Source organism: Vicia villosa, unplaced genomic scaffold (assembly GCF_029867415.1).
Source record: "Vicia villosa cultivar HV-30 ecotype Madison, WI unplaced genomic scaffold, Vvil1.0 ctg.001262F_1_1, whole genome shotgun sequence".
Lineage (NCBI taxonomy): Eukaryota > Viridiplantae > Streptophyta > Magnoliopsida > Fabales > Fabaceae > Vicia > Vicia villosa.
In genome coordinates this window covers 460,767-487,797 of record NW_026705552.1, presented here as the reverse complement: position 1 = coordinate 487,797, position 27,031 = coordinate 460,767, and the positions used below count along the sequence as shown (strand labels likewise).

Below are 27,031 nucleotides of genomic sequence, written 5' to 3'. Positions count from 1 at the left end.
GAGAACTGGTAATTTACCTAAGGCCCATAACCATGTTCACTCAGATCTTTTTTCCCCTGGCCCAGTTTTGAACGGTGGTAACCTTGTCACAACGCCTTCAGGGGAGAACGACACCGGTTTTGTCCATGGACAGTTTTCCAGTGAGTCGAACATCATACGTTGCAATAACAGGTTGAAACTCCATCTTCGACCTCCATCGGAGGACAAAATGTTCAGCGCTCTCATCAATTTAGGAGTGGGAGCGGGCAGCGTAGGAAAGGGATTGAAGGAGATGCTATCAGAACAGATGCAGGACCATCAGAGGATTGTGGTAGGAAGGAAGGCGATTACTCATAATTCTTAATGATTATAGGCAGTTTAAACATCAGGGGAGGAGGTAGCAAGTTGAAGAGGAAAAGGATTTGTAGTATTATCAATAAGGGTCGTGCAGACATTTTTCTGATTCAAGAATCGAAATTAACGGAGATGTCGGATTCGTTGGCCAATAGTTTCTGGGGAGGTCAGGATTTTGGTTACTCGTTTTCACCTTCGACTGGTGCTGCAGGCGGTTTACTGATCTTGTGGAATTCTTCTACAGTTTCGGTCGTGTCGAGTTTCCGCGGATCAGGATACTTGGGGATAAAGGTCAGTTGCCAGAATTACTCTTTTTATGTTGTGAATATTTACTCATCCTGTGCCTTGGCTGAGAAGAGGAATTTGTGGAGAGAATTGTTGAATCTGAAAAATAATCACACTGATGGTGAATGGTTGTTCGGGGGAGATTTTAACGCGGTGAAATCGAGAAATGAGAGGGTTGGAAGATCTGCTGCCAGCACCGATTCAGAGAGGAGATATTTTTCGGAGTTCATAGATAGTTCCGGTCTAAATGACGTTCCTTGTAAAGGTCGCAAATACAGTTGGTATAGCGGGGATGGGAGATCAAAAAGTAGGATAGACAGGTTCTTAGTATCTGACACATTAGTTTCTTTGTGGGGAGTTGTTGGCCAATTCATTGGTTCCCGGGATATTTCCGACCATTGCCCGATTTGGTTAGAAGTTGATAAAGAGGATTGGGGGCCTAAACCTTTCAAGTTCAACACCGAATGGTTTTCGAACAAGAATTTCTTGCCGTTTGTCGAAAAGGAATGGAAGGAGATGGAGGTGTTTGGAAGAGGCGACTATGTCTTGAAAGAAAAGATCCGGCTTTTGAGAGATAAATTGAGATGTGGAATAAAAATGTGTTTGGTAGGTTCGACTTGGCGGTGGAAGAGGGGGTTAAGGAGTTAAATGAGATGGAGGACTTGGAGGTTTTGAATGCGGAAGACTTGGCTAGGAGGAAAGAGGCTAGTAAAAACATTTGGATGAATCTTAGAATAAAAGAAAACATGCTAATTCAAAAGTCGAGATTGAAGTGGTTGAATGACGGCGATTCGAATAGTAGATTCTTTCACAAAGTGATGAAGGAGAAAAGGAGAAGGAATCATATTAGTAGTATTGTCACTAGTAATGGGATAGTGAGCTCGGTTTTAGAGGTGAAAGAAGCGGTGAAGAGGCACTTTGAAAGCAAATTTCATGAAAATTGGAAAGATAGACCGATTTTGGACAATGTTTCTTTCAATTGCTTAAATTCGGAGGCTAGTCAAGGTTTGGAAGAACCTTTCTCAGAGGAGGAAATAAAAGGCGTGATTTGGAGTTGTGATGGGGCGAAGAGCCCGGGACCGGATGGTATGTCTCTTCTCTTTTTCCAAAAGTGTTGGTCGTTTATTAAAAGGGACGTGTGTGCTTGCATTGAGGATTTTCATACCGGGGCTGTTTTGTCTAAATCAATAACTTCATCTTTTCTTACCCTTATCCCGAAATCTTCTAATCCTATAGGATTAGACGACTATAGACCCATATGCTTGGTTGGTAGCATATACAAAATTTTGGCAAAGTTGTTGGCTAATAGGATAAAAATGATAATGCCTTCTATTATTTCCTATAGTCAAACCGCTTTTATCCCGGGTAGGCATCTTATGGATGGTGTTCTAGTGGCTAACGAATTGGTGGATTTTGCTTCTAAGGAGGGAAGGGAGTGTCTCCTTTTCAAAGTCGACTTTGAGAAGGCTTATGACAAAGTCAATTGGAACTTTCTAAGATTCATGATGAGGAGTATAGGATTTGGGGACAAATGGATGAGGTGGATGGAGGTTTTAATTTTTTCTAGTAAGATGTCGGTTTTGATTAACGGTAGCCCAACGGGGGAATTTGGGGTGGAAAGGGGGTTACGTCAAGGAGATCCTATCTCCCCGTTTCTCTTCGTGATAGTGGCGGAAGGGCTTAAACTCTTGATTGATAAGGTGGTGGAGAATGGGGATTGCGCGGGATTCAAAGTTCAAGGGAGTTGTTTTATTGATGTTCTTCAATTTGCCGACGACACCCTATTGGTTGGTGACGGTAGTTGGAATCACTTATGGACCATCAAGACGGTGTTGAAAGGTTTTGAGATAGTTTCGGGGCTTAGCATCAATTACCATAAGAGCAAGCTTATAGGAATTAATGTTAATGACCGGATCATGGAGTTGGCTACGGTTTTTCTTGGTTGTCGGAAGGAGTCGAAGCATTTAAAATTTCTTGGTATTAATATAGGTTCCAATCCTCGTAGAATCAATTTTTGGAAGCCTTTGGTGGACGGAATAAGGAAGAAGTTATCTTCGTGGAAGAGTAGGTGGGTGAGTTTCGGCGGTAGAATAACACTTATAAAATCGGTCTTGTCAAGCTTGACTATTTTTACTCTATCTTTCTATAAAGCTCCGGTGAAAGTCATAAGAGAAATGAACAAGATCCAAAGTAATTTTTTGTGGGGAGGAACGGAGGAAAGACGAAAGATGCATTGGGTCGGGTGGAACGAAGTTTGTCTACCGGTGGATAAGGGGGGTTTAGGAATCAAAAGAATGGATGTTTTCAACAAGGCTCTTCTTTACAAATGGCGATGGAGGATTTTACAAGAATCTAATGCTCTTTGGTATCGCTTGTTGAAATCTCGATACGGTGATATTAATCTTGATGTCATTCATGGGAGACGTAATTCAAATCACAACCGTTCTTGTTCTGCTTGGTGGGCGGACATATGCTCGCTAGGGAATAACCAATTGGTGAATTTTTTTAATTCTAATTGCAGGTTCAGCTTGGGCAACGGATATTCAACCTCTTTTTGGCACTCTTCGTGGCATAAGGGAGAACCTCTCCTATACCGTTACCCGGAGGCGTACGCAGCGTCTGTTTTGAAGGAGGTATCCGTTGCTTGCATGGGGGGGAGGATGGATGGTTTATGTAGATGGGGAAGTCTCGGTATTTCGAACGCAGCGGGAGGTTTGGTCGCTGCTGAGAATGCAGATCTGCGGAGGGAGCTGGAAACTGCAATCCCAGCCACTGTCCCAGCTGTCGCTGTCCGCGACAGCACTGTCCCAGCCAATGTTTCTGCTGCTGCTGTCCGTGACAGCGCTGTCCCAGCCACTACTCCTGCTGCTGTCGTCCGTGACAGCACCATTTGGTTGCCTTCGGGAGCAGCTGCCTTCACAGTATCGTCTTGCTATGCTGCCTTGTGCAAGATGCATATTCCGTATGGCCCTCCGGGTGCATTCGACGTCTCATACAAATACATTTGGAGGGTGGATGTCCCCCTTAAAATTAGAGCTTTCGGTTGGCGGTGCTTTGCTAATGGAATTCCGTCTAAGGCTTTGCTTATCAAAAGAGGTATCCTTTCTCCTAACTCTGATATCTCTTGTGTTTTTTGCGGTTGTTATCCCGAATCTTCTGTTCATTTGCTTCTGGAATGTATCGAAGTGGAGTTAGTTTGGAAGGAAATTGCTAATTGGTTAGGAACGATCAATTGTAAGGTTATTGATTTCAAGGAAAGTTTTTCTTCCTGGTACATCTCTTGTAGAAAGCTGAACATTAAAAAGGGAAAGGCGGGAGGTATATGGTTGGCAATCATTTGGAGTCTTTGGTTGCGTAGGAACGAAATTATTTTTAAGGATGGAGCTTTGAATGTTAGAGACGTTGTCTGGGGGTGTAAAGCGCTTCTCTGGAGGTGGTCATTTATAGGGAATATTACTCAGCCCAATTGTAACTTCTACGAGTTTAGCAAAAACCCTTTGCTTTATCTAGCTTAGATACTATTTGGTGGGTAATTTTCCGCTGTTGTTTTCTTTCGGCCTCCTTTTGTTTTCGGCCTCCTTTTGTATCCTGTAAGACTTTTGCTCTATTATTAATATATCTTGCTTACTTAAAAAAAAATGGATCGAAAAAAACATAGTAGAAAATTTTTCGAGAGGCTTACTATATATACCAGATAACTTTTAATATTTCTTTGAAGAATTTTAAAATGGAATGAAAAAAAAATGAAAATTCTCAAATAAAATATTCATCATGTAATTTGTTGGTTAAATTGTGTGAATTGTAGAAGTGGGACAATATTTTTTTTTCAATAACTATAGATTTCAATATCTCCTCAGGAAAAATTACAAGCAGTAAAAAAGTATCTCTCTACCTCACCTCTTGATACAACTCAGAGGCAAGGTATTCCACACATGAAAATTACAGCATATAGAGGAATTGTTAACAGACATAATTTTATATTACGATAAGTCTATATTATGAAAAATATGAATTGAATCATTTCACAAGCAAATGACTGTATAAAAAGTCAATAAGTATAAAAACTATTTATATGTATTTTAAAGAAACTGTTTATATGTATTTTAAAGTTTATACAAATACAACTGATCGAAATCATTCTTTCCATGCTTTATATGTTTTGTGTCACGTTAATTTCTATCAAACTTTACAGACGAGTTTCCCGGATTTATTTGATGTATCAACAAATAAACTGTGCATTGTTCATGATTCTTTTTACAGGTTAAATGGCAACATTTGCTGGCTGCACTCTGGTTTTATGGGAACAGCAGATGTCACTGTTTTTATAAACTCCAGCACTGCCCTCAAGACGCAATGGGACCTGTTACGCTCACTGCTAGCAGCGGCCAGCGCTCACAGCGGCACGGTGGACGCGTTTGAATGGAGTCAGAACAGCAGCGACATTTTTTCGTGGCTAGCGTTTCAGATATGGTATCCAGTTTGAAGACTAGTGCTTGGCTGCCACAAACTGTAAGAGTGCTGAAAGTTATGTGGAAATTATTGATTCCACCAAAGATTCAGATTTTCTCTTGGAGGATGTTCACTTCTAGACTTCCCTCCAAAGACTTGTTGTTATTAAGAGGTGTTGCCAACATATCTAATCCGTTGTGCGAGTTTTGCGGGAATCATCCAGAGACCTTGCTTCATTTGTTCTTTCTTTGTCAAGTCTCTAAGAAGGTGTGGGATGAGGTTTTCTTGTGGTTGGGGGAAGAGCTTCCTTTCACGATTGAGGAGTTCAAGGACTTCGGTGTTTTACAAGACAAGGTAAAAATATCTAATGTTAGGTTGAAGATCAATACTATTTGGATTGCTACAACTTGGAGTTTATGGATTATGTGTAATTCTATCATATTCGAGCAAGTACCGTATAGTTTTGATGTGGTGTTTCATAATGTTATGTACTTCTCTTGGAGTTGGTTAGCTAGAAACAAAATGTATTCCTCTTCCTCTAACTTTTATGAGTAGTACAAGTTACCGCTAGGATAATTTATGGCTTTATAGTTTGTTGTGAGGGTTGCACCCCTAGTGCGATTTCTTAATTCAATTGCTTACTTAAAAAAAATTCTTATTTTGTGATCTGATTGGAATTACTTTGACACATTATATTATATTGTACAATATAGGATCATTTTGTCACCACTTTTGCCTTTTTGGTGGTACGATAATGTCTTTTTAGTTTATGCTCTAATTAGATCTTGTTTTTAATGTATGATTATTTCTTCTTTTCTTGCATCGGCGGCTACCAAAATAACATAATTAACGTCTATTATGAACTTGTGTACTTCATTTGAAATCTCTTGTGAAAAGAAAAGAACCACCAATGAAACAAAAATATAAACGTTTCGATTTTCAAGTTACATTTGAAGTTCATGTTGATGAGGGATGACATCATGGCACAACTACCATGGCCTATTATAAACTAAAACTACAAATAATTTACATCATTGTTTTTCCCATCTTGAATCAATGGATCATTTGTCTCTTGTACTGGATCGACCTCATCAAGTAATCCTTCATCGGCTAAACCACGTATTTGTTCAAGTTCTTTCATAGGCACATCTAGTTACATTTTATCAGATTGATAGGGCATTTCATGCATGGTGTTATCTATCTTGTCATAACCCCTTAGTTTTGTGGTGATTTCACCACACCATCCACACTAGTAATTGGCTGATTATTTATCGTTTTTTGTCTCGACGGTGTGGAGTTTTCCCACTTTATTTGATTGTTTTATGGTCTTAGCTGATTAGGTAAATATTTTTTAGACTGTATTTGTTTTTGTTGCAGCATTAGTGGGAGTAGTGTGCACTGCTTTTTTGATTCGCCCACAGTTGTATGTTTGGTCTGTTTTCATTGTTGAATTGGTTTTAATTATTGATATGTTCACAACCCGTGAAGTAATGATAAGTTTTTGTTTATGGTTTCCTATGTTCCTACTCAATTATATGTATGTAACTGCAGTGTCATGTTCTATAGGTTTTCCAATGGAACCGTTCAGTCTTTATGAATCTCCAAAAAGGAAGTATGTGGTAAAACTCATTCTCTTTTTCCGAAGTTATTCTTCCATGTAAGTTATATAATTTTACAGTGACATGTTTATATGTTGAGAGCTTGTCAAAGAGGGCCCCACAAATGTATTAAGGTCAATTTTTCCATTAGTCATCTTTCGCCTAAGTAGTTTATATGTTCTTTTGTTTCCATTTCCACTAAAAAGATATCAAATATCTTTGATGTCTGAGGTGTACGATCAATTCGATTTGCAAACGGGGCATTAAAGCCCTCATTGTTCTAAGCTGGATTGAAAATGGTTAGGAGAAGAAAATTGAGCAGGGACCACAATTCTCATAGTCTGTTATGAATTGGAATTCCGCTCAACAGAAGTATCGATTAGTTGTGGGGCTGGTTAGATGTTAGCACGGTGCAGAGTAGAGTACATGGAGTGTTACTAGTTCCTATTGCAGTTGTATTACTTTGAAATGTTACCTTTTTTAGTGGGTCTGTTTTGATGTAGTATGTGAAATTTTAACAAAAGAGAAAACAAATATTTTTCAAATACTTTAGTTGTCTAATTGTCTCTAATTTATTAACTTTATTTGAAAATTTTACTTTAATGATATTTACTTTATCTCCCTAAACAAGTGAACCTGTGATTGAAATGAAAGTTTAGTTTATTTTTTGTGTGCCTATTCCATGTTCTAGTATGTCACTTTATCATTGTTACAGTACAATTGTTTTAGATATTTACAATTTTATTTTCTTCATTTGTTGTAGGAACGAGGTTGTGGATTTAAAACTTTATTGAGAGGTAACATTTCTAGGAGGTAATTGTATAGTACCAATTTGAAAACTTTATTTCCGGTCCTACTTCATAACTGTTGTTTCTGTGATGTATTGAAAAGATACATAAAATAAGTTTTGCATTTGATTGAATTATGTTAAACTAAAATAACCGAATCTTGAAGAAATTATTAGAAAGATAGTTCTTATGTTAATTTATGATACTACTAACAACACTATTTTTTTATGGCAGACCTTGTATTGAGAGACAATTTTCGTCTATGATTTTAGTCAAATTTGAACCCTGAACTACCTAGTTAGTTTTTTTAGTGGCATGAACTTCCTTGTTAGCACTGCTTCTTCAGTGCTACTGCCGTTGATTTTAAATAAGGATATATTTGGATAGTGAGGATGATTAAATATGCTTGAATAAACTGAAAATAAGCCTTGGGGCTTGTATCTGTTTTATATGCTGTAATTAATAGAGATATTTAAATATGCTTTGTACCTAATAAGTAGGCACATTGACAAGATAATGGATGGGCGCGTGGATACTATCTAATGAAGAACATGCTTGATATTGTTGATACTTCCATTGTTGAAAGATTCGATGAGGTACTATAATTTAAAATATTTTCGTATTGCATGTACTTATTGAAAAACATATAAATTATTGTCCTACTATATAGTTGTTTAATTTATTAAATGCTGAACTTGTAGATATGTACATGAAATATGATAAGTAAAATAGGATGTAATGTAGCATATGAAATATGGTGAAAATGAAATTAAATTCAATATAATTTGTTCATTCATAAATGGTGTATTTACACCCGATTTTTATTAAAAGAGGTGTAATTAACAACGTATTTACACAAGATTTTTATTAAAATAGGGTGTAATTAAGATCGTATTTACACCCTATTTTTATGAAAAATGGGTATAACGTAGAACGTATTTACAGCTGATTTTTATTAAAATTAGGTGGAATTAAGAATGTTTTTACACCCATTTATTAAAATAGGGTGTAATTAAGAACGTATTTACACCCGATTTTTATTAAAATATGGTGTAAACTAGAACGTATTTACACCCGTTTTAAACGGGTGTAAATTCGTTAGACATTTCTCACCCGGTGGATATACACCCATTTTTTATTAAAAACAATGGGTGTAAATTTAATAAAAAATGGGTGTAAATTAACATTTTTATACTAGTTATTGTAAAAGCAGTCAATGTCTTGTGGGAATTAAAAGTTTCGTCTAACATTTCTCATTTTGGGTGGAGGTTTATACTAAACCGATTAATCTCGATAAAAGACCAGTTGATTTATCGTGGAGTAGTGGTGGACACTAGCAGCATTTTTTTATTTATTTGAATATTGATTATATTGCTCAACTTTTCGGGCGTTGTGTGTTCTTGATTGGTATTTGGAACAAAGTGTATGATTGGATCGGTAATGGACTTGAATGTCGGTGTTGGAATTAATGGCATTCTTTCATCATTCCGAGAAAGTCAAGGTTAAGTCAGAGAGGATTACCGTCGTTGTTATTTGGCTTGCAACTGTCTGGTCTTTATGGTTGATGCGCAATGGGGTCATTTTTAGAGGAGCCTTGTTTAGTTTTGAAGAGTGTTTGTCATCGTTAATGTTCCTGTCATGGACATGGATGAATTCTTCTTGTAATTCTGTCAATAGTGGCAATTTCTAGGTTTGGGATACCCTACCTCTTCCAAAAAGTTGTCAACTTAAACATTTCCAAAATCAATAGGAGGAGACCTTAAACACTACGCCAAAATTGGCTTTTAACAGCACACCTACGACAGCGCTTATGCCCAAAAGCGCTTTGGTAGGTTTGTCTAAAAACAAAATAAAAAATCACGCTAGAAAAGCGCTCTTATAGGGGGGGGTAATGAAAGCGCTTTTCAAAAGCGCTCTTATAGGGGGGGGGGGGAATGAAAGCGCTTTTTAAAAGCGCTCTTATAGGGGGTAGGTATGAAAGCGCTTTCTAAAAGCGCTCTTATAGGGTGGGGTATGACAGCGCTTTTGAAAAGCGCTCTTGTAGGGCTGGGTATGAAAGCGCTTCTGAAAAGCGCTCTTGTAGCCCTGATTAAATTTTTCATAAAACACAGACACGCTAATTTTTTCCAGAAACACGCTATTTTTTCAGAAACAGTCTTCTTCTTCCTCGCAAGTTCTCAACCAGTACTCCTCCTCTCACTCCCTCCGCCGTTCTCAACCACTCCCCGTCCCTCCGTCGTCGTCTCACTCTCACGCCACCGCCGCCGCCGCCGCCGCTGCCGCCGCCGGTCTGTGGGATTTTAGGGTTTTCTTGGTCAAAATCAACACTTCTTGCTTCATCCAACCCATTATTAAGGTACATATATGAATGATTTTATTTGCAATTGATTATATGAATCAACTGATTTGGGTTTGATATTTTAGAAATTTGTATGATACTTTGCTACGGATACTTTGCTAAGGTACACATATGGATGATTTTAGAAATTTCTGTTGCATGAACTGAATCAACTCATAATGAATTTTTTTAGTCTGGTTTTTAATCCTTTAACAAAAATATAGAGAAATGAATATTGTTTGTGTTTGATAAAATATAGAGAAATAGATATTATTAATAAGAAACACCACCATCCTTTACCCAAATTTCTTTGATAAAATTTTGTTTTTGCAAATGACTAGTTTAGTAGCCATTTCATTAATTAATCATTTTCATCCAATATAATCTCTTAAAGATACTTATTTGAAAAGGTAGAGACAATAACTCACTTAGTAGTATGTAGTTTGTAGAGATGAGGTGACTTTATGAATAAACATGGAAGGAAAAAAAATTAACCTATGAATTAAAAATGGTGCTTTTTATCTCCAGTTGTGAAACTGCTCTTTATCTCCTATTCTTTAAGGTGCAGCTAATTTGATTTCTAATTTGTTTTTTTTTAGGTGCAGGCTTTGCGTCTTTCTTTGACAGTTAGAAACACGATAGTGTCATTTCACGTTGGTCTAGAGCTAGAATAAGACTTGCTAAGGTAAGATATTGGATAATAGTTAATGTTCTCACTAAATGATGTTATGCTATGTATATGGTGCTAATTATTTTTCTTGTGTTTGAGAAGAGGAACACAAAAGTTAGTGTTATTTTTTTTAGTACTCATGTTCATGTCTTCCATTGATGCTATGCTATGCTATGTATATGTGCTAATTATTTTTCTTGTGTTTGCTTCTGAATTAAGGACTTGTTGATTCATGAATCTTTGAATCTTTGAATTGGTCATATTAGCAAGATTCATATATTATTCAATTGTATTAAGTATCTAAGGTAGTAGTAATGTATTCTATTATACGATGACTTATGATTGCCTCTTTGTATCTGCAGAATCTGAATCTCTAAAAGAAAATTGCTTAACCTTGTTCCCAATATATCACCACTCTTCTTTCTCCTTAGTTCAGGTTTGTGCTCTTAACTATACTTAAGTATACTTAAGTTAGGTTGTTATGCTTCAGGTTTTGTTGACTTATTGGAACAATGTTTCGTGAGGTTTTATATAAAAGTATAAGTTTTGAAGTTCTACTGTTATTTTGATTACATGAAAACTTTGGCATACTATTTCGTGAGGTATATTTATATATTTACTTATTTGTGGGATTGAGAATGAAAATGCTATCTTTATTCTAAACCATGATCGTTGTGCACTATGAGCATGTTTGAATGTAATACAAACATTTCAACTCTTCCTCTTGCTATTTTGTATCTTGGTTTATGGAATTCTACAAGTTTTGAAATGGATTGAACTATATTAAAACATGCTCATATATTAAATTGACTTTAAGAGATAAGAAGGAAATATCTATATTTATTTCTGAAATGAAGTGAGATGGGAAACATTCACATTATTCTCTTTCAAATTTTACATTATTCTCTTTCAAATTTTTACTAGTGATTTCATTTTCAACCAGTTTTTTGGTTTGTGGACTTATATTACCTTGAAATAAGGTAATGTCTTCTTTAAGAAATCGGGTATTCTGATTAGGTATTCTATTATGATGATAGCTATTTATTATCTTGACAGAATTCCTTAGTACCTGATAGAGAAACCAAGAAGCATCTGTTTAGCTTAATTAAGTCATGGATAAGACATGGATGAGATCAAACCGATTGTCGAAAGAGTACGAGAAAGGGGTATGGGAATTCGTTGAGTTTGCGGTTAAGCACTCCGAAGACCCGCTTCGAATGCCGTGTCCTTGCTTGGGTTGCTGTTATGGGGATAAGGTTGACGGGAAACAGTTGGGATCCCATTTACTACGGTTTGGAATTGATAGAAGTTATACATGTTGGACAATGCATGGTGAGAAAAGTAACGGGAATGCTGGGTCGAGTTGTAATAGGAAGTATGCTTCAAACGACGATTGCACAGACACATACGATTGCGATCGAGTCGAAGAGATTGCAGAAGCGCTTGAAGAAGATCTTGCGGATTGTCCCAAAATGTTTGAGAGGTTGGTAAGCGATGCAGAGAAACCGTTGTATGATGGTTGTTCAAAATTCACAAGATTGTCTGCGGTGTTAAAGTTGTACAACTTAAAGGCGGACAATGGATGGTCGGATAAAAGTTTCACAGAGTTATTAGCCCTTATGAAAGATATGCTACCAGAGGATAATGTTCTTCCCAATCGAACGTATGAAGCCAAAAAGATGTTGTCCTCTATTGGCATGAGCTATGATAAGATACATGCATGTCCAAATGATTGCGTTTTGTTTCGAAACGAGTATGCAGCGTTGAATGAGTGTCCTAAATGTGGTGCCCCTCGATATAAGAAAAAGTTGTCTCCTGCTAAAGTCTTATGGTATTTTCCTATAATTCCGAGATTTAGACGCATGTATCGTAGTGAGACCGATTCAAGACACTTGACTTGGCATGCAGATGAAAGAATTATTGATGGAAAGTTGCGACATCCGGCAGACTCACCACAATGGATGAAAGTTGATACTGATTATCCTGAATTTGGAAAAGAAGCAAGAAACCTTCGGTTGTCATTGTCTACTGATGGAATGAACCCGCATGGTATTCAAAGTATCTCGCATAGCACATGGCATGTGATTCTTATGATCTATAACCTACCTCCGTGGCTATGTATGAAGCGTAAGTACATGATGTTATCAATGCTAATTTCTGGGCCTAAACAACCAGGGAATGACATAAACGTATACTTGGCACCGTTAATCGAAGATTTAAAGTTTTTGTGGGACAACGGTGTGGAGGTTTACGATGGGTATAGGAAGGAAAGTTTCAACTTGAGGGCGATGTTGTTTGGAACAATTAATGATTTTCCAGCATACGGAAATTTATCCGGGTACAGCAATAAAGGTCAAAAGGCGTGTCCCGTTTGTGAAGATGAAACCGATACGACACGATTGGATCTTTGTCAGAAGAATGTCTTTCTCGGTCATCGTAGATTCTTAAATTCTAATCATCACTACCGTGGGTGGAGAAAAGCATTCAACGGAAAGGCCGAACATGGTACAGCCCCGCCTTTTTTGTCAGGTGATCAAATTTTTGAAAAGGTGAAAGATGTGAGCACTCAGTTTGGCAAGCCTTTTGCACATTCACTTGTCAAGGGTGGGTGGAAGAAGAAGTCCATTTTTTTTGAACTTCCATATTGGAAGTCGTTGTACGTAAGACATTTCCTGGATGTTATGCATATTGAAAAAAATGTATTTGACAGCGTTATAGGTACGTTACTCAATATACCAGGAAAGTCTAAGGATGGCGTTAACATAAGGAATGACATGGTAAACATGGGGATGAGAACTGAATTAAGACCCGTGACGAAAGGAAGACGAACATATCTGCCACCTGCTGTTTACACTCTATCTAGAAAGGAGAAGAAAACATTGTGTAAGTTCCTCAGTGAAGTTAAAGTTCCAGAAGGCTACTCTTCAGATATTAGAAGACTTGTGTCCATGAAAGACCTCAAGTTAAAGAGTTTGAAGACGCATGATTGTCATGTTATAATGGAACATTTTTTACCAATAGGTATACGTTCTATTCTGCCAGAAAAAGTAAGAAGCGCAATAACTAAGTTGTGTTTCTTCTTCAGGTCAATTTGCAGTAAGGTGGTCGATCCCGCGATCTTACCAACATTGCAAAAAGAGATAGTTGTTACTTTATGTGATCTTGAAATGTATTTTCCTCCCTCGTTTTTTGACATAATGGTTCATCTAGTCGTTCATCTTGTGAAAGAGACACAATTGTGCGGACCAGCTTATATGAGATGGATGTACCCTGCTGAACGTTATATGAAAATATTAAAAGGGTACGTGAAAAACAGAAGTCGACCGGAGGGTTGTATTGCCGAACGATACGTTGTTGAAGAAGCGGTTGAGTTTTGTACTGAATATCTGTCAAATGTTCAATCAATTGGACTCCCCAAATCTCATATTGTCGAAAAAAAAGAAGGAAATAGGCTAATTGGAAATAAAGTTGTGACAGTATCAATGGTCGAACGGGATCAAGCGCACTTGTATGTTCTGCACAATGAGATTGAGGTTGAGCCGTATGTTGAAATGCACAAGGTTGTTCTCCGAGATTTAAATCCAAATAGAAATGAGAACTGGATAGTGTCATACCCCAAAATTTGCTTATCAGATCTATATCTTTTAATTCATCAAAGGGTCAAAATTAAGAGTCATGGGGTTTGACATTCCTATTGTCAAACCCGCCCTCTTATAAAATATCCCGAGAATGAAACGGGGTGCGATTAACAGATGTTTCAAGGGCTTCATCATTTGTTAATATTATTTTCCTTTTACTAACATTTGCATTTTTTTAGATTATTATTAGTAATTTTGATTACTTCTAACTATTAGTATTTAATATTATTAATTTTATTATTAATATTAGGTGATATTATTATTAATATTGTCTAGGGTTATTATTATAGAATTTGTATATATTATTATTAACTATTATTATTATTATTATTAATTAGTATTAGTTATTATTAGGATTAGTATTAATGTAAATATTATTATTATTATTAGGATTCTTTTTTAGTTTTTTAATTATTAAGTTAATTGGGCACTAGGCCCATTAGAAGTAGAAAACCCTAGTTTTGACAAATATAAATAAAACCCTTTTTTAGTGAACCAAGGGCAAGGGGGGCATTCTTTCTAATCCTAATTTTCTAATAACACGTATGTACAGACAAAATACTTCTATAAAAATTGGTTCATTGGCAGCAAGTGATGGAGTCAAAAATTTAACATTTTCTGCACCAGCTTGTTTCACGTGAATTTTACCAGTAACATAACCTTTCATTCTAACTATATTTTGTTTTTATTATTAATCACTAACATCTTATAGTAAGTTCAAAAAATACAGAAGGACTTTTTTGCAGGCAGAAGGATTGGACCGAGATTCAAGTTTTTTTTCTTTTTTCTAGAAATTATTGAAGACGTGTTGTAAATTGAAGAGAAGTCAAAGGCGTTTGGTTGTCAAAAGGTAAGCCGTAGGTGGTGGTGAAGAGGTCGAAGCGATTTTCGGGCTTGAACTTGCACGTAACCGTACCCGTGAGGTCACGGTTTGGATCCACCGAACTCATTCCCGTGTTTGTATATTCATGCATTATATATGTGTTTTGATTGCTTGGAATGTTTAAGATGGAGGTTTATAATGTCTCTGTATGTTTTAATTTGAGATTCATTGCAAGGAGGAAGATTCACCATAGCTAGGGTTTTGTAGCTCCGAATTGGGATTATTTGATACAGGTTAAATTGAACGAAACCAAGGCCATTACCTTATTCAGAGGATCAAACCGAATTGATTCATGCCATTTAATTCTATTTATAGTTCGTATTTAATTAATTGGTGATTTTTGGGTGTTATGGCCATGCTGCAGAAACTGTTTCAGCAGAAATTCTAACGGAGAAGATGAACTACAGTAAAACGCGCGCAGTTGTTGTGTTTTAAAATTCAAATGTTTTTAATATATATTTGAATCGGTTTGAGTAATTAACAACTTGATAGTGCAGCCTAACTGGTAGATGCGCTTCCTCGGTAAGTGAAAAGACCTGGGTTCGATCCCCAGGTCATGTGCATTTTCTTATTATTTTTCCAACTTGTGTTGCTATAACCAGTTCAAAGATCCTGCGCTGCACATCTCTTGAGGGTCATCATGCACGTTACCATCTAGCCACTAGATCTCCTCCAGTTCAGATCTGACGCACTCAAGGATAGAAGACTACCATGGAATTTCCAGACACTACAACACTGAATCAAATCCCAGGTTTTTTATATATAATTTTCTATTTTATTATTTAATTGTTTAGATTATATATATTAATTAATATTTTTAGTTTAATCAATTAACATAATTAGGATTAGGACTATCAATATTAGGATTAATTCCCGACTATTCTCCCGGTTATTTTCCTCGATTTTTTCGAGTTAATTTATTTAATTAATTTTGATTATAATTATAAAAAAAAACCATAAAAACCCTTAATATAAATATATTAAGATATTAGGATTCGCCCAATCCCATTGGCCAGTGGCCAAAGTATTAGGATTAGGGATTTCCAACTGACTTAGGTATTTAGTCAAACAATTTAATTTATTATTCGCTTCGATTAAATCAATTGATCGCGGTGGGTAATAATCAAATAATTATTTAATTCTTAAATATAAATTAAAATAACATTTATTTTGCTAAATGGTTTTAACCAAAGCTATTGGTTACGATGATTAGCATTTCCTCTTTATCAAATTCGTTATTATTTGTAATCAAATCTATTGATTATGAGGGGTAACGGTAAAATGAAATAAATAAAACACATCAATTTGCTAACGGTGATAATCGAATCAATCGATTAGAATAATTAGCAAAGCTTTTATTAATCTGTTAATTATGGTGATCAAACCTATTGATCATCGCGATTAATGGTAACAAACTAAAATCAGGGTTGTACGCCCAAAACATTCAAAAAACACTAAACCACGACACTACGGATTTTTATCCTAGGCAATTCAAAACGCCTTTCAAATCACAATTTCAAACCACGACAGGCCAGTCAAAAAGCCTTCAAACCATTCAAACTCTAACTCTAAGGGCGTACAACTCTTCCCCGAACTACGTTGACTCTGATTCTCCATAAGGAGATACGTAGGCACTTGGCAACAAGGCGAGTCCCCCTCCCTAAAATCTCAATTTTTCCCTTATTCATTTCCTTACCTATAAACTTCAATCGTTTTAGCCACAAACCTTTACCTTAGATTCAAAGCCAATAGGAAAGGGTTGAGGGTGCCTAACACCTTCCCTCGACCTGAATACAGTATCTTACCCTGATCTCTATACTGCGTAGGGTTTCCTATTCGCCCTTCAGAATAGGTGGCGACTCTCTAAAGCTAAATTATTAGGCAGGTTGCTACAGCTGGCGACTCTGCTGGGGAAAACTTAAATGGTGAATACTATGCTCCTATAGGTTTTAGGTTTTGGAAGGGTTTAGGTTTGACAACTTTTTAGGGTTTGGCTAATTCGCCTTTTTTAGGGTTTGTAATTATTTTTATTTTTATTTTTTTAAAAAAAAATTGTTTATTTGTTTTTTATCTAAAAAATATTTAATTGTTTATAATATGTTTATATTTAATTGTTTATGTTAATATATTTATATTTAATTGCCTAATTGTCATATTTTTATATGCACTGCTGACATATTATGTTGTGTTAAACCCTAAGTGTGGGAGTTAACTTTGAGATCAATAGGGGAGTGTGAATCGCCTACGAGTCTCATTGATAACTCCACTCGGAGTGGGTTGAGTATTCGGAAATGTCCAAAACGAGGCTTGACTTTGTTAAGGGCAGGACTGGATACTTGGCTGATCTCTCCGAGAACCTACCCCAAAAATTCGAACCTCATGGATAAAATGAGTTGTTCTAAAACCCAAAGAGACAAAAAGTCTCGGAGGCTACGAACGACCCCATGAGACCTTCTAGAACGACCCCATAAAAACATTAGATACGCTAATGTACCACTAACCTTCGTGACTTTTTTGTATTATTTTTTTTATTTATTATTCCTTTTTCCATTCATCATACATCATGGGCATTCTTGCATCATATTTTATTCAAAAAGAAAGAAAAAAAGGATATCATGCATATCATGCATGGCATACACATCATTTTCATGGCATTAAGAGAAGATTTCTCTTCTATCTCACGAACAAGGGACCATTGGGAGGAATAACCTAACATCCCGACCGTCTTATCAAATAAGGTTTCAGCAAAAGAGATCAATGGATCAGCTGGAACAGAATCAAGCCGCTCTTCGTGAGGAGGTGGATCAACTAAAGGTTAGTATGGAAGAAGTTAAAGGAGGTATGACTCAGATGCTATGATTCATGAAGGCCCTCCTGGATAAACAAGAAAAAGCAAAAGAGGTTCAGTCTGGGGATACCCTGGTTCAGGATGAGATCCCTAACGACGAAAACCCGCTGCTAGGATTTGTTTCAGGCTTTGGCCCAGCTAAGGACAAACCTCAGGCCCGATCTGTCAGGAGAGCTATCCAGTTCCAAGAGAAAGGAGAGACCTCCCAAGAAGGATTTGTCCCCACTCTACAAACGAAAGGGACAACCCGCACAGTTCGCATTCCTGCTGACAATGTCCCTAAGGACGGAGATTACCTGGACCTACAATACGGAGTACAAGAGGTGGACGATACAAACCAAGCACCTCAGACGCAACAGTCTAATTCCTAACTCTGGGGAAGACTCCAAGGGCAGTGAACAAATCAAGGTGGCTAGAAGAAGGATTTCTTAGATCATTAGTTTTGTTTTCATTCGCAATTTCTTTCCGTTTGTTTAAACATTAGTCTTATGACATATGCTATGTACTTTACAACAATCATTAATGCATTGCTTACGTTTGTCTTGATTCATTCCTAGTGTTCTCACTATATTTAAAACTGTGTTTTTACTCGGTTTTCTTCTTTGTGATATTCAACTCTCGATCAAAGTCGTACACCTTTTGAGGGAGAATGACGAAAACGATACCATAATTTCATACACTATGCTTTCGAACAGACCGTGTTGACGATGTACAGGCATTTGTTCAATCCCTAAAATAATGGAGATATAAGGATGTTAATCCCTCGTCAACCCCTTTGAGCCCAAAGAAGTAGGAGTTTTCCTTCATACAAAATAAAACCCTTAATATATAACCTGGGGTATGGTAGCTGCTCAGTTAACTTAATTATTCCAAACTGTTCCTTTGAACATAACCACCGATGGTTCTCCGTCATGATTAAGCCTGGCAGTCAATATCCGCAAAGAAAAAAAAGAAAGCAATGCAAAAGCCTGCTGAGTCAAAACCTATTAAGGAGACTTAGGCAACATTGGGGCATCCCGCTGACTGCAGTTTTAAAACAAACAGTTCAGGCAAAAGTAGGGATAATAAAATAAGAAAAAGGGGGTCACTATATACCCATGAAAAAAGAAAAATATTATAAAAAGAGGATGACTGTCTTTGCAGATAAACCTTTGGTTTTTGAACCATCATAAATGTCAATGTTATAATTTCCAAAGTCTTTTGGAGCCTAAATGCATAGTCAACTGAGCATAGGACCGGAGAACATCACGAAGATGGGGATGGGTACAAATAAACTTTGAGCCTCTATCTTTTGTTTCTTTAAACCGTGAACCAGGCCACGATACAACCCTTAAAAGTCCTAACTGAAGCATGGTTAGTTCGAAAGCATACCGTTACCAAAGGTATCCCGACTCCTTAAGGTCTACTATAACTCTTGAGTTGATATCACTTTCTTACGACCAAAAAAAAACTTTGTTTTACTCAAAAAAATGTTTTTAAACTTTCAAGACAGACATATGCATTCGCATCTTATGAATTTCATTATAAAGTACACTTGTCTATATAGATTTAAATGTTAACATCAGGGAGAAGTTGCATGGGGCATGGCTAATGACTAAAAAAATCCTACCGACAGGCGAAATAGCTTTTAAAAAAAAAAGAAGCTTATCAAAAGAAGAAACATCTCTTACACATGACTGAGATAGCTGAGGTACACACGGGACATAACCCGTCATCATACCATTTACATGGGGCAAATCTAATCAAGATCCATAGAACCTCTCAAAGACGCTGAATAGCCCATGGGGCAAGCCCATTACCTGGGGGCACGTTGCGAAGGTCACTCACTATCAGATGGGGTCAATACCACTCTCACATCCTTTCCAGGAACCTTTTTAGGATATTTCTCAATCTGTCCATATAGTCTTCTCTAAGACATGTTCAAATACTTTTTACCCTTTCTAGGAGCCTTTTTCAGACAGTCTTTTAAAGACCCACCTTCTTATCCTTTCTATTTTCAAACCCTTTCAGACAGTCTTCTCTAAGACATATTCATTTCCAAGAACCTTTTCTAGGTAGTCTTCTGTAAGACATCTCTTAACTTTTTCCAGTTAGTCTTTTAAGACATATTCAAACTTCTCTTACGCTTTCAAGAACCTTGTCAAACTTTGTTTAAAGTACATAGTCTTTTCTAAGACAGTTCACCATCCTTTCTAGGGTGATCTGCTTCAAGATGTTTTTCCTAAGTTTTGTTTAAAACCCCACATTCCTTAAAACAGTCCTTATCCTCTATAGGAATATTTTTGACCCTCTGCACAAACATATCCCTTTGAGCTTTGTTTAAAGCGCAATCTTATTTAAGACAACTTCCCATTCCTCCCAAGGACCTCTTCAGGTAGTCTTATAGAAGACATCATCTCATTCTGAGTACTCAGCAAGTCACTGTCCGTCAGGATGCGACCTAAACGCATGACTCATTCTGAAAAGCATCTGCTTCACATTCAAATCAACACTTAGCATCAAGGAGACCTCTAAATTGGTCTAATCAAAGACGATCATTCCTGATAAAGACCCTTAAATGGGGAAACCATGTTCAGAGGGTTTTCCTAAAACAGGGGCATACAATCCAGAATCCTATTAACTAGGGGCATGTCTTTCAAGAATTCAAACACTGGGGTAATGCATATCAGGCAAGACATGGTGAAATTCGAGTTCCCTCGAAAGGTCCCTCCTTCAGATTAAGGGGCACATCTCTCAAAATTTCTGATATTCGGGGAGTCACACTAGGAGCATTGTTGCATAATTGATCCTCCCACGCTTGTACTATTTATGTCCCGCAGTGTGGGATCGGCATACATGCATAATTCTCATTTATTTTGAGAATCTCATTACATGACACATGCATCATGGCATTGCATAAAACTAACGCTGCCTTTTCAGGTCACTTCATAATCAAGAGGATGTTATCATCCAATTACAGTGCAAATACGATCGTATCAACGATTCAATCTTAACAGATACAATTCTAATACCTCATTCCAAGTCTTTCTTCAAAGACAATCCAGATGCAATCTAAGAATTTCTCACCTTTCCAGGTAGTATTGTCCAAGATAATTATCCTAACCTTTCCGAGCAGTCTTATTTAAGGCATATCCTAACCTTTCTAGGTAGTTTTGTTTAAAACGTTTCATGTCCTTTAGAGGAACCTTTCTAGGTAGTTTTGTTTAAAACATTTCATGTCCTTTATAGGAACCTTTCCATAGAGTTTTGTTTAAAACGTTTCATGTCCTTTATAGGAACCTTTCTAGGTGGTTTTGTTTAAAACGTATCGTTCCCTTTATAGGAACCTCTCTAGGTAAGTCTTGTTTAAGATATCCCGTATCCTATCTAAGAGCCTTTCCAGGTGAGTCCTGTTTAAGACGTACCATAACCTGTCTAGGTAGTCCTGTTTAAGACGTTTCATATCTTTTTAGGAGCCTTTCTAGGTGAGTCTTATTTAAGACACATCATGCCTTTCTAGGTAGCCTTCTTAAAATGTTTATCCAATCTTTTCTAAGACACACGTAGTTCTTTTAAAAGAACTCCTCAGTTAGTCTTCTCCAAGACATTCTTCCTAAGCATTGTTCAAAGTCTAAGCTTCTTCACATCATCCTCTGACATACCCTATTCAGGAGCCTCTTCAGGTAGTCTTCTATAAGACATTACTTTATATCTCTTCAGATACAATCAATATGATCCTGGTATGAAGAGCATATGCTCTGGACAAGCATCTTGTCAAACAAATAAGTGGCATCTGTAAGCCCATCTCCCACAGAACTCCTTCCCTACGCAAGCAAATTTCAGGGCATTTCAGTGTTCAATCATCTTCTACCTCTTCAGGTTCAAGAAGATTGAACAGGGGCAGCTGTCATACCCCAAAATTTGCTTATCAGATCTATATCTTTTAATTCATCAAAGGGTCAAAATTAAGAGTCATGGGGTTTGACATTCCTATTGTCAAACCCGCCCTCTTATAAAATATCCCGAGAATGAAACGGGGTGCGATTAACAGATGTTTCAAGGGCTTCATCATTTGTTAATATTATTTTCCTTTTACTAACATTTGCATTTTTTTAGATTATTATTAGTAATTTTGATTACTTCTAACTATTAGTATTTAATATTATTAATTTTATTATTAATATTAGGTGATATTATTATTAATATTGTCTAGGGTTATTATTATAGAATTTGTATATATTATTATTAACTATTATTATTATTATTAATTAGTATTAGTTATTATTAGGATTAGTATTAATGTAAATATTATTATTATTATTAGGATTCTTTTTTAGTTTTTTAATTATTAAGTTAATTGGGCACTAGGCCCATTAGAAGTAGAAAACCCTAGTTTTGACAAATATAAATAAAACCCTTTTTTAGTGAACCAAGGGCAAGGGGGGCATTCTTTCTAATCCTAATTTTCTAATAACACGTATGTACAGACAAAATACTTCTATAAAAATTGGTTCATTGGCAGCAAGTGATGGAGTCAAAAATTTAACATTTTCTGCACCAGCTTGTTTCACGTGAATTTTACCAGTAACATAACCTTTCATTCTAACTATATTTTGTTTTTATTATTAATCACTAACATCTTATAGTAAGTTCAAAAAATACAGAAGGACTTTTTTGCAGGCAGAAGGATTGGACCGAGATTCAAGTTTTTTTTCTTTTTTCTAGAAATTATTGAAGACGTGTTGTAAATTGAAGAGAAGTCAAAGGCGTTTGGTTGTCAAAAGGTAAGCCGTAGGTGGTGGTGAAGAGGTCGAAGCGATTTTCGGGCTTGAACTTGCACGTAACCGTACCAGTGAGGTCACGGTTTGGATCCACCGAACTCATTCCCGTGTTTGTATATTCATGCATTATATATGTGTTTTGATTGCTTGGAATGTTTAAGATGGAGGTTTATAATGTCTCTGTATGTTTTAATTTGAGATTCATTGCAAGGAGGAAGATTCACCATAGCTAGGGTTTTGTAGCTCCGAATTGGGATTATTTGATACAGGTTAAATTGAACGAAACCAAGGCCATTACCTTATTCAGAGGATCAAACCGAATTGATTCATGCCATTTAATTTGATTTATAGTTCGTATTTAATTAATTGGTGATTTTTGGGTGTTATGGCCATGCTGCAGAAACTGTTTCAGCAGAAATTCTAACGGAGAAGATGAACTACAGTAAAACGCGCGCAGTTGTTGTGTTTTAAAATTCAAATGTTTTTAATATATATTTGAATCGGTTTGAGTAATTAACAACTTGATAGTGCAGCCTAACTGGTAGATGCGCTTCCTCGGTAAGTGAAAAGACCTGGGTTCGATCCCCAGGTCATGTGCATTTTCTTATTATTTTTCCAACTTGTGTTGCTATAACCAGTTCAAAGATCCTGCGCTGCACATCTCTTGAGGGTCATCATGCACGTTACCATCTAGCCACTAGATCTCCTCCAGTTCAGATCTGACGCACTCAAGGATAGAAGACTACCATGGAATTTCCAGACACTACAACACTGAATCAAATCCCAGGTTTTTTATATATAATTTTCTATTTTATTATTTAATTGTTTAGATTATATATATTAATTAATATTTTTAGTTTAATCAATTAACATAATTAGGATTAGGACTATCAATATTAGGATTAATTCCCGACTATTCTCCCGGTTATTTTCCTCGATTTTTTCGAGTTAATTTATTTAATTAATTTTGATTATAATTATAAAAAAAAACCATAAAAACCCTTAATATAAATATATTAAGATATTAGGATTCGCCCAATCCCATTGGCCAGTGGCCAAAGTATTAGGATTAGGGATTTCCAACTGACTTAGGTATTTAGTCAAACAATTTAATTTATTATTCGCTTCGATTAAATCAATTGATCGCGGTGGGTAATAATCAAATAATTATTTAATTCTTAAATATAAATTAAAATAACATTTATTTTGCTAAATGGTTTTAACCAAAGCTATTGGTTACGATGATTAGCATTTCCTCTTTATCAAATTCGTTATTATTTGTAATCAAATCTATTGATTATGAGGGGTAACGGTAAAATGAAATAAATAAAACACATCAATTTGCTAACGGTGATAATCGAATCAATCGATTAGAATAATTAGCAAAGCTTTTATTAATCTGTTAATTATGGTGATCAAACCTATTGATCATCGCGATTAATGGTAACAAACTAAAATCAGGGTTGTACGCCCAAAACATTCAAAAAACACTAAACCACGACACTACGGATTTTTATCCTAGGCAATTCAAAACGCCTTTCAAATCACAATTTCAAACCACGACAGGCCAGTCAAAAAGCCTTCAAACCATTCAAACTCTAACTCTAAGGGCGTACAACTCTTCCCCGAACTACGTTGACTCTGATTCTCCATAAGGAGATACGTAGGCACTTGGCAACAAGGCGAGTCCCCCTCCCTAAAATCTCAATTTTTCCCTTATTCATTTCCTTACCTATAAACTTCAATCGTTTTAGCCACAAACCTTTACCTTAGATTCAAAGCCAATAGGAAAGGGTTGAGGGTGCCTAACACCTTCCCTCGACCTGAATACAGTATCTTACCCTGATCTCTATACTGCGTAGGGTTTCCTATTCGCCCTTCAGAATAGGTGGCGACTCTCTAAAGCTAAATTATTAGGCAGGTTGCTACAGATAGTACGAGAGCATAATCGAAGTTTCATACCGTGGTTTAGGGATCATATTTATTCAAAGTATCGTTCAGATCCTGCTTCAGTAACAGAAAGGTTGAGATGTTTAGCCTATGGTCCAAGTGTAATTGTGCTTTCTTATAGCGCATACGCAATTAATGGATACACATTTTATACCAAAGAACAGGATGATAAAAGTACTATGCAAAATAGTGGTGTTACCTTGGTAGCTGAAGCAATGCACATATCAAGTGCGAATGACTTAAATCCGAAATTTGCAAATTTGTCATATTTTGGGGTTATCGAGCGCATTTTGGTGTTTGATTACGCGAAGTTTCAGATTCCTGTATTTGGTTGCAAGTGGGTTGAAAATAATAGTGGCATACGAATGGATAAGTCAGGATTTTTGCAAGTGGATCTCAATAGGGTAGGGTACAAAGATGAGCCTTTCATTTTAGCCTCTCAAGCTAAACAAGTGTTCTGTGTCAATGATCCGACAAGTACGAAATGGTCTATAGTGCTTTTATCTAACAAAATAGTAGATGAAAACATTGAAGATCAAGGTGATATTGGTGTTGGCATTGAATCTTGTACAAGAAACGATCAAAATGAGAATGAATCTTGTACTAGAAATGATCATAATGAGGGTATTTGGATCAATCCAACCGTCCGCGTTGTTAAGAGACGCGTAGAACACAATCCTACAAAGAAAAGAAAGAGACGTTAGTGATAAAGGTAATAGTATACATATTCCGACTAATTTGTTTTATTCAATTTGTACCGATTGTTTTAATCAATAGTATAGTACTTATTCAATTTTGGTGCATATTCTCGTTTTGTACATAACTTTTGAACCATGTATCCGTTTGTCGACTTCTTTACATGTAACTATACTATTTTGACAATTCCGGAGCTGCTCATGCACTTATATGTTCATTTCGGGACTGTTTTTTTATCGGTTTTGCTTCTGCCCGTAATCAAAAGTCGGGCTTAGGGTCTGAATTTCGGAAAACCGACTTTATTTTTGAGTCCGTGGGGACGTTTTACCATAGCCATGTAAATTTCGTTCAATTCCGACAACTTTATTTTTTGACGCTTATTTTGATTTGTACCGATTTCGTTTCCGATTTACTTGTACATGCATGGTTTGACTTCCATTTTACTTGTATAGATTGTTAGCTTATTAATAGTGTACTAATGTGCTTTAGTTTGTTTGATACAGGTTAAATGGCTCCGGATAGAGATGCTCCACCTGAAAACTCACAAGAAAGAGATGCTCAAGAAAGAGATGCCACGGATACAAATGCTCCACCTGATACTGAAGCAAAAGAAGTTGCACGAGGCATCACTATCATGAAGGGAATCGTTCGACATAGAGACCAAGGATTAGTATACCGATTGGAATGGAATTCTGATAAACAAGCAATTGGTCCTAATTCTGCAAAGTTGACAAGTTATATTGGTACACTTGTTCGTATGCATATTCCGGTCTTCGTAGCTAGATGGAATCTGAAAAGCGAAGACTTGGATGCGAAAAAAAGCGATTTGGGACGAGCTTCAGGTATATATCATATATTGAAATTCTGGACTCAGACACGCGATGTCTTACAGGATGTCACGACATCATTATCTGAATGTTATCAAACAAATGAACAAAGAGTAAACAGTGAACAACACAGGAAAATTGTTAACCCAGTTCGGTGCAAACACACCTACATCTGGGGGCTACCAAGCCAGGGAGGAAGTCCACTATAAGTAATATTAATTCAAGGTAATACAACTCAATATTACGCCTTTCACTTAATATCTACCCAATGCAACTTCAATCTAAACAGCTAGACCAGAGCTCCTACTCACTCCCCCTCAATCACAGCAGTGATGAAAAACTAACAGACGAAAAGCAAAAGAAGACACTCTTCAAAACACACCTTGATCTTGCTTAAAAGCTTTGATCAAGAACAATAGTACTCTTGCTTAAAAGCTTTGAGTACTTTTTACAACTCAAAACAAAAACGCCTAGACCAAGACAATCATCATGATGATTGTTTGGCTTACAAGAAAACTACAACACAGACGAACAACACAACAAACTTCTGGACGGCAAACCCTAAAAAAAACTCTATCCAGCAGCTTCTTCATTTGATATATATAACCTTGCAGCAGCTGGGCCTTGGATCCAATATTAGTTTTAAACCTAATTTAAAACCATTTCCATAAATTAAAGATCCTATGAATAAACATCGCATAACGTTGTTCTGAAGCGAATCAATATCCAAAGTTTCCAAAAGAGGCGCGCAAAGTCTTAACAGATCAACCAACCATGTTGAGAACATAATAAAACACAGCAGCTTCGGATGTCATGACATCGGTCTTGACATCAGTAAAAACCTGCACAAGAAAAACTTCAAAACAATGCATGTCATGACACCGGTCTTGACATGATAAAGACACTATTCGTTTTACCAAAAAATACAGCCAATCAAAAACATCTACAAACTCCCCCTTTAGCGAATT

General features: G+C 36.5%; 1 long non-coding RNA gene across 1 annotated transcript; it reads left to right on the top strand.

Annotated features, from left to right (window-relative positions):
* The first annotated feature begins 10,382 nt into the window (after positions 1-10,382).
* Positions 10,383-25,845, top strand: LOC131634245 (uncharacterized). The gene is made up of 3 exons (XR_009293511.1): positions 10,383-10,476; positions 10,824-10,897; positions 25,740-25,845. It is a non-coding gene; the product is annotated as an uncharacterized LOC131634245 (long non-coding RNA).
* The last annotated feature ends 1,186 nt before the right edge of the window (positions 25,846-27,031 follow it).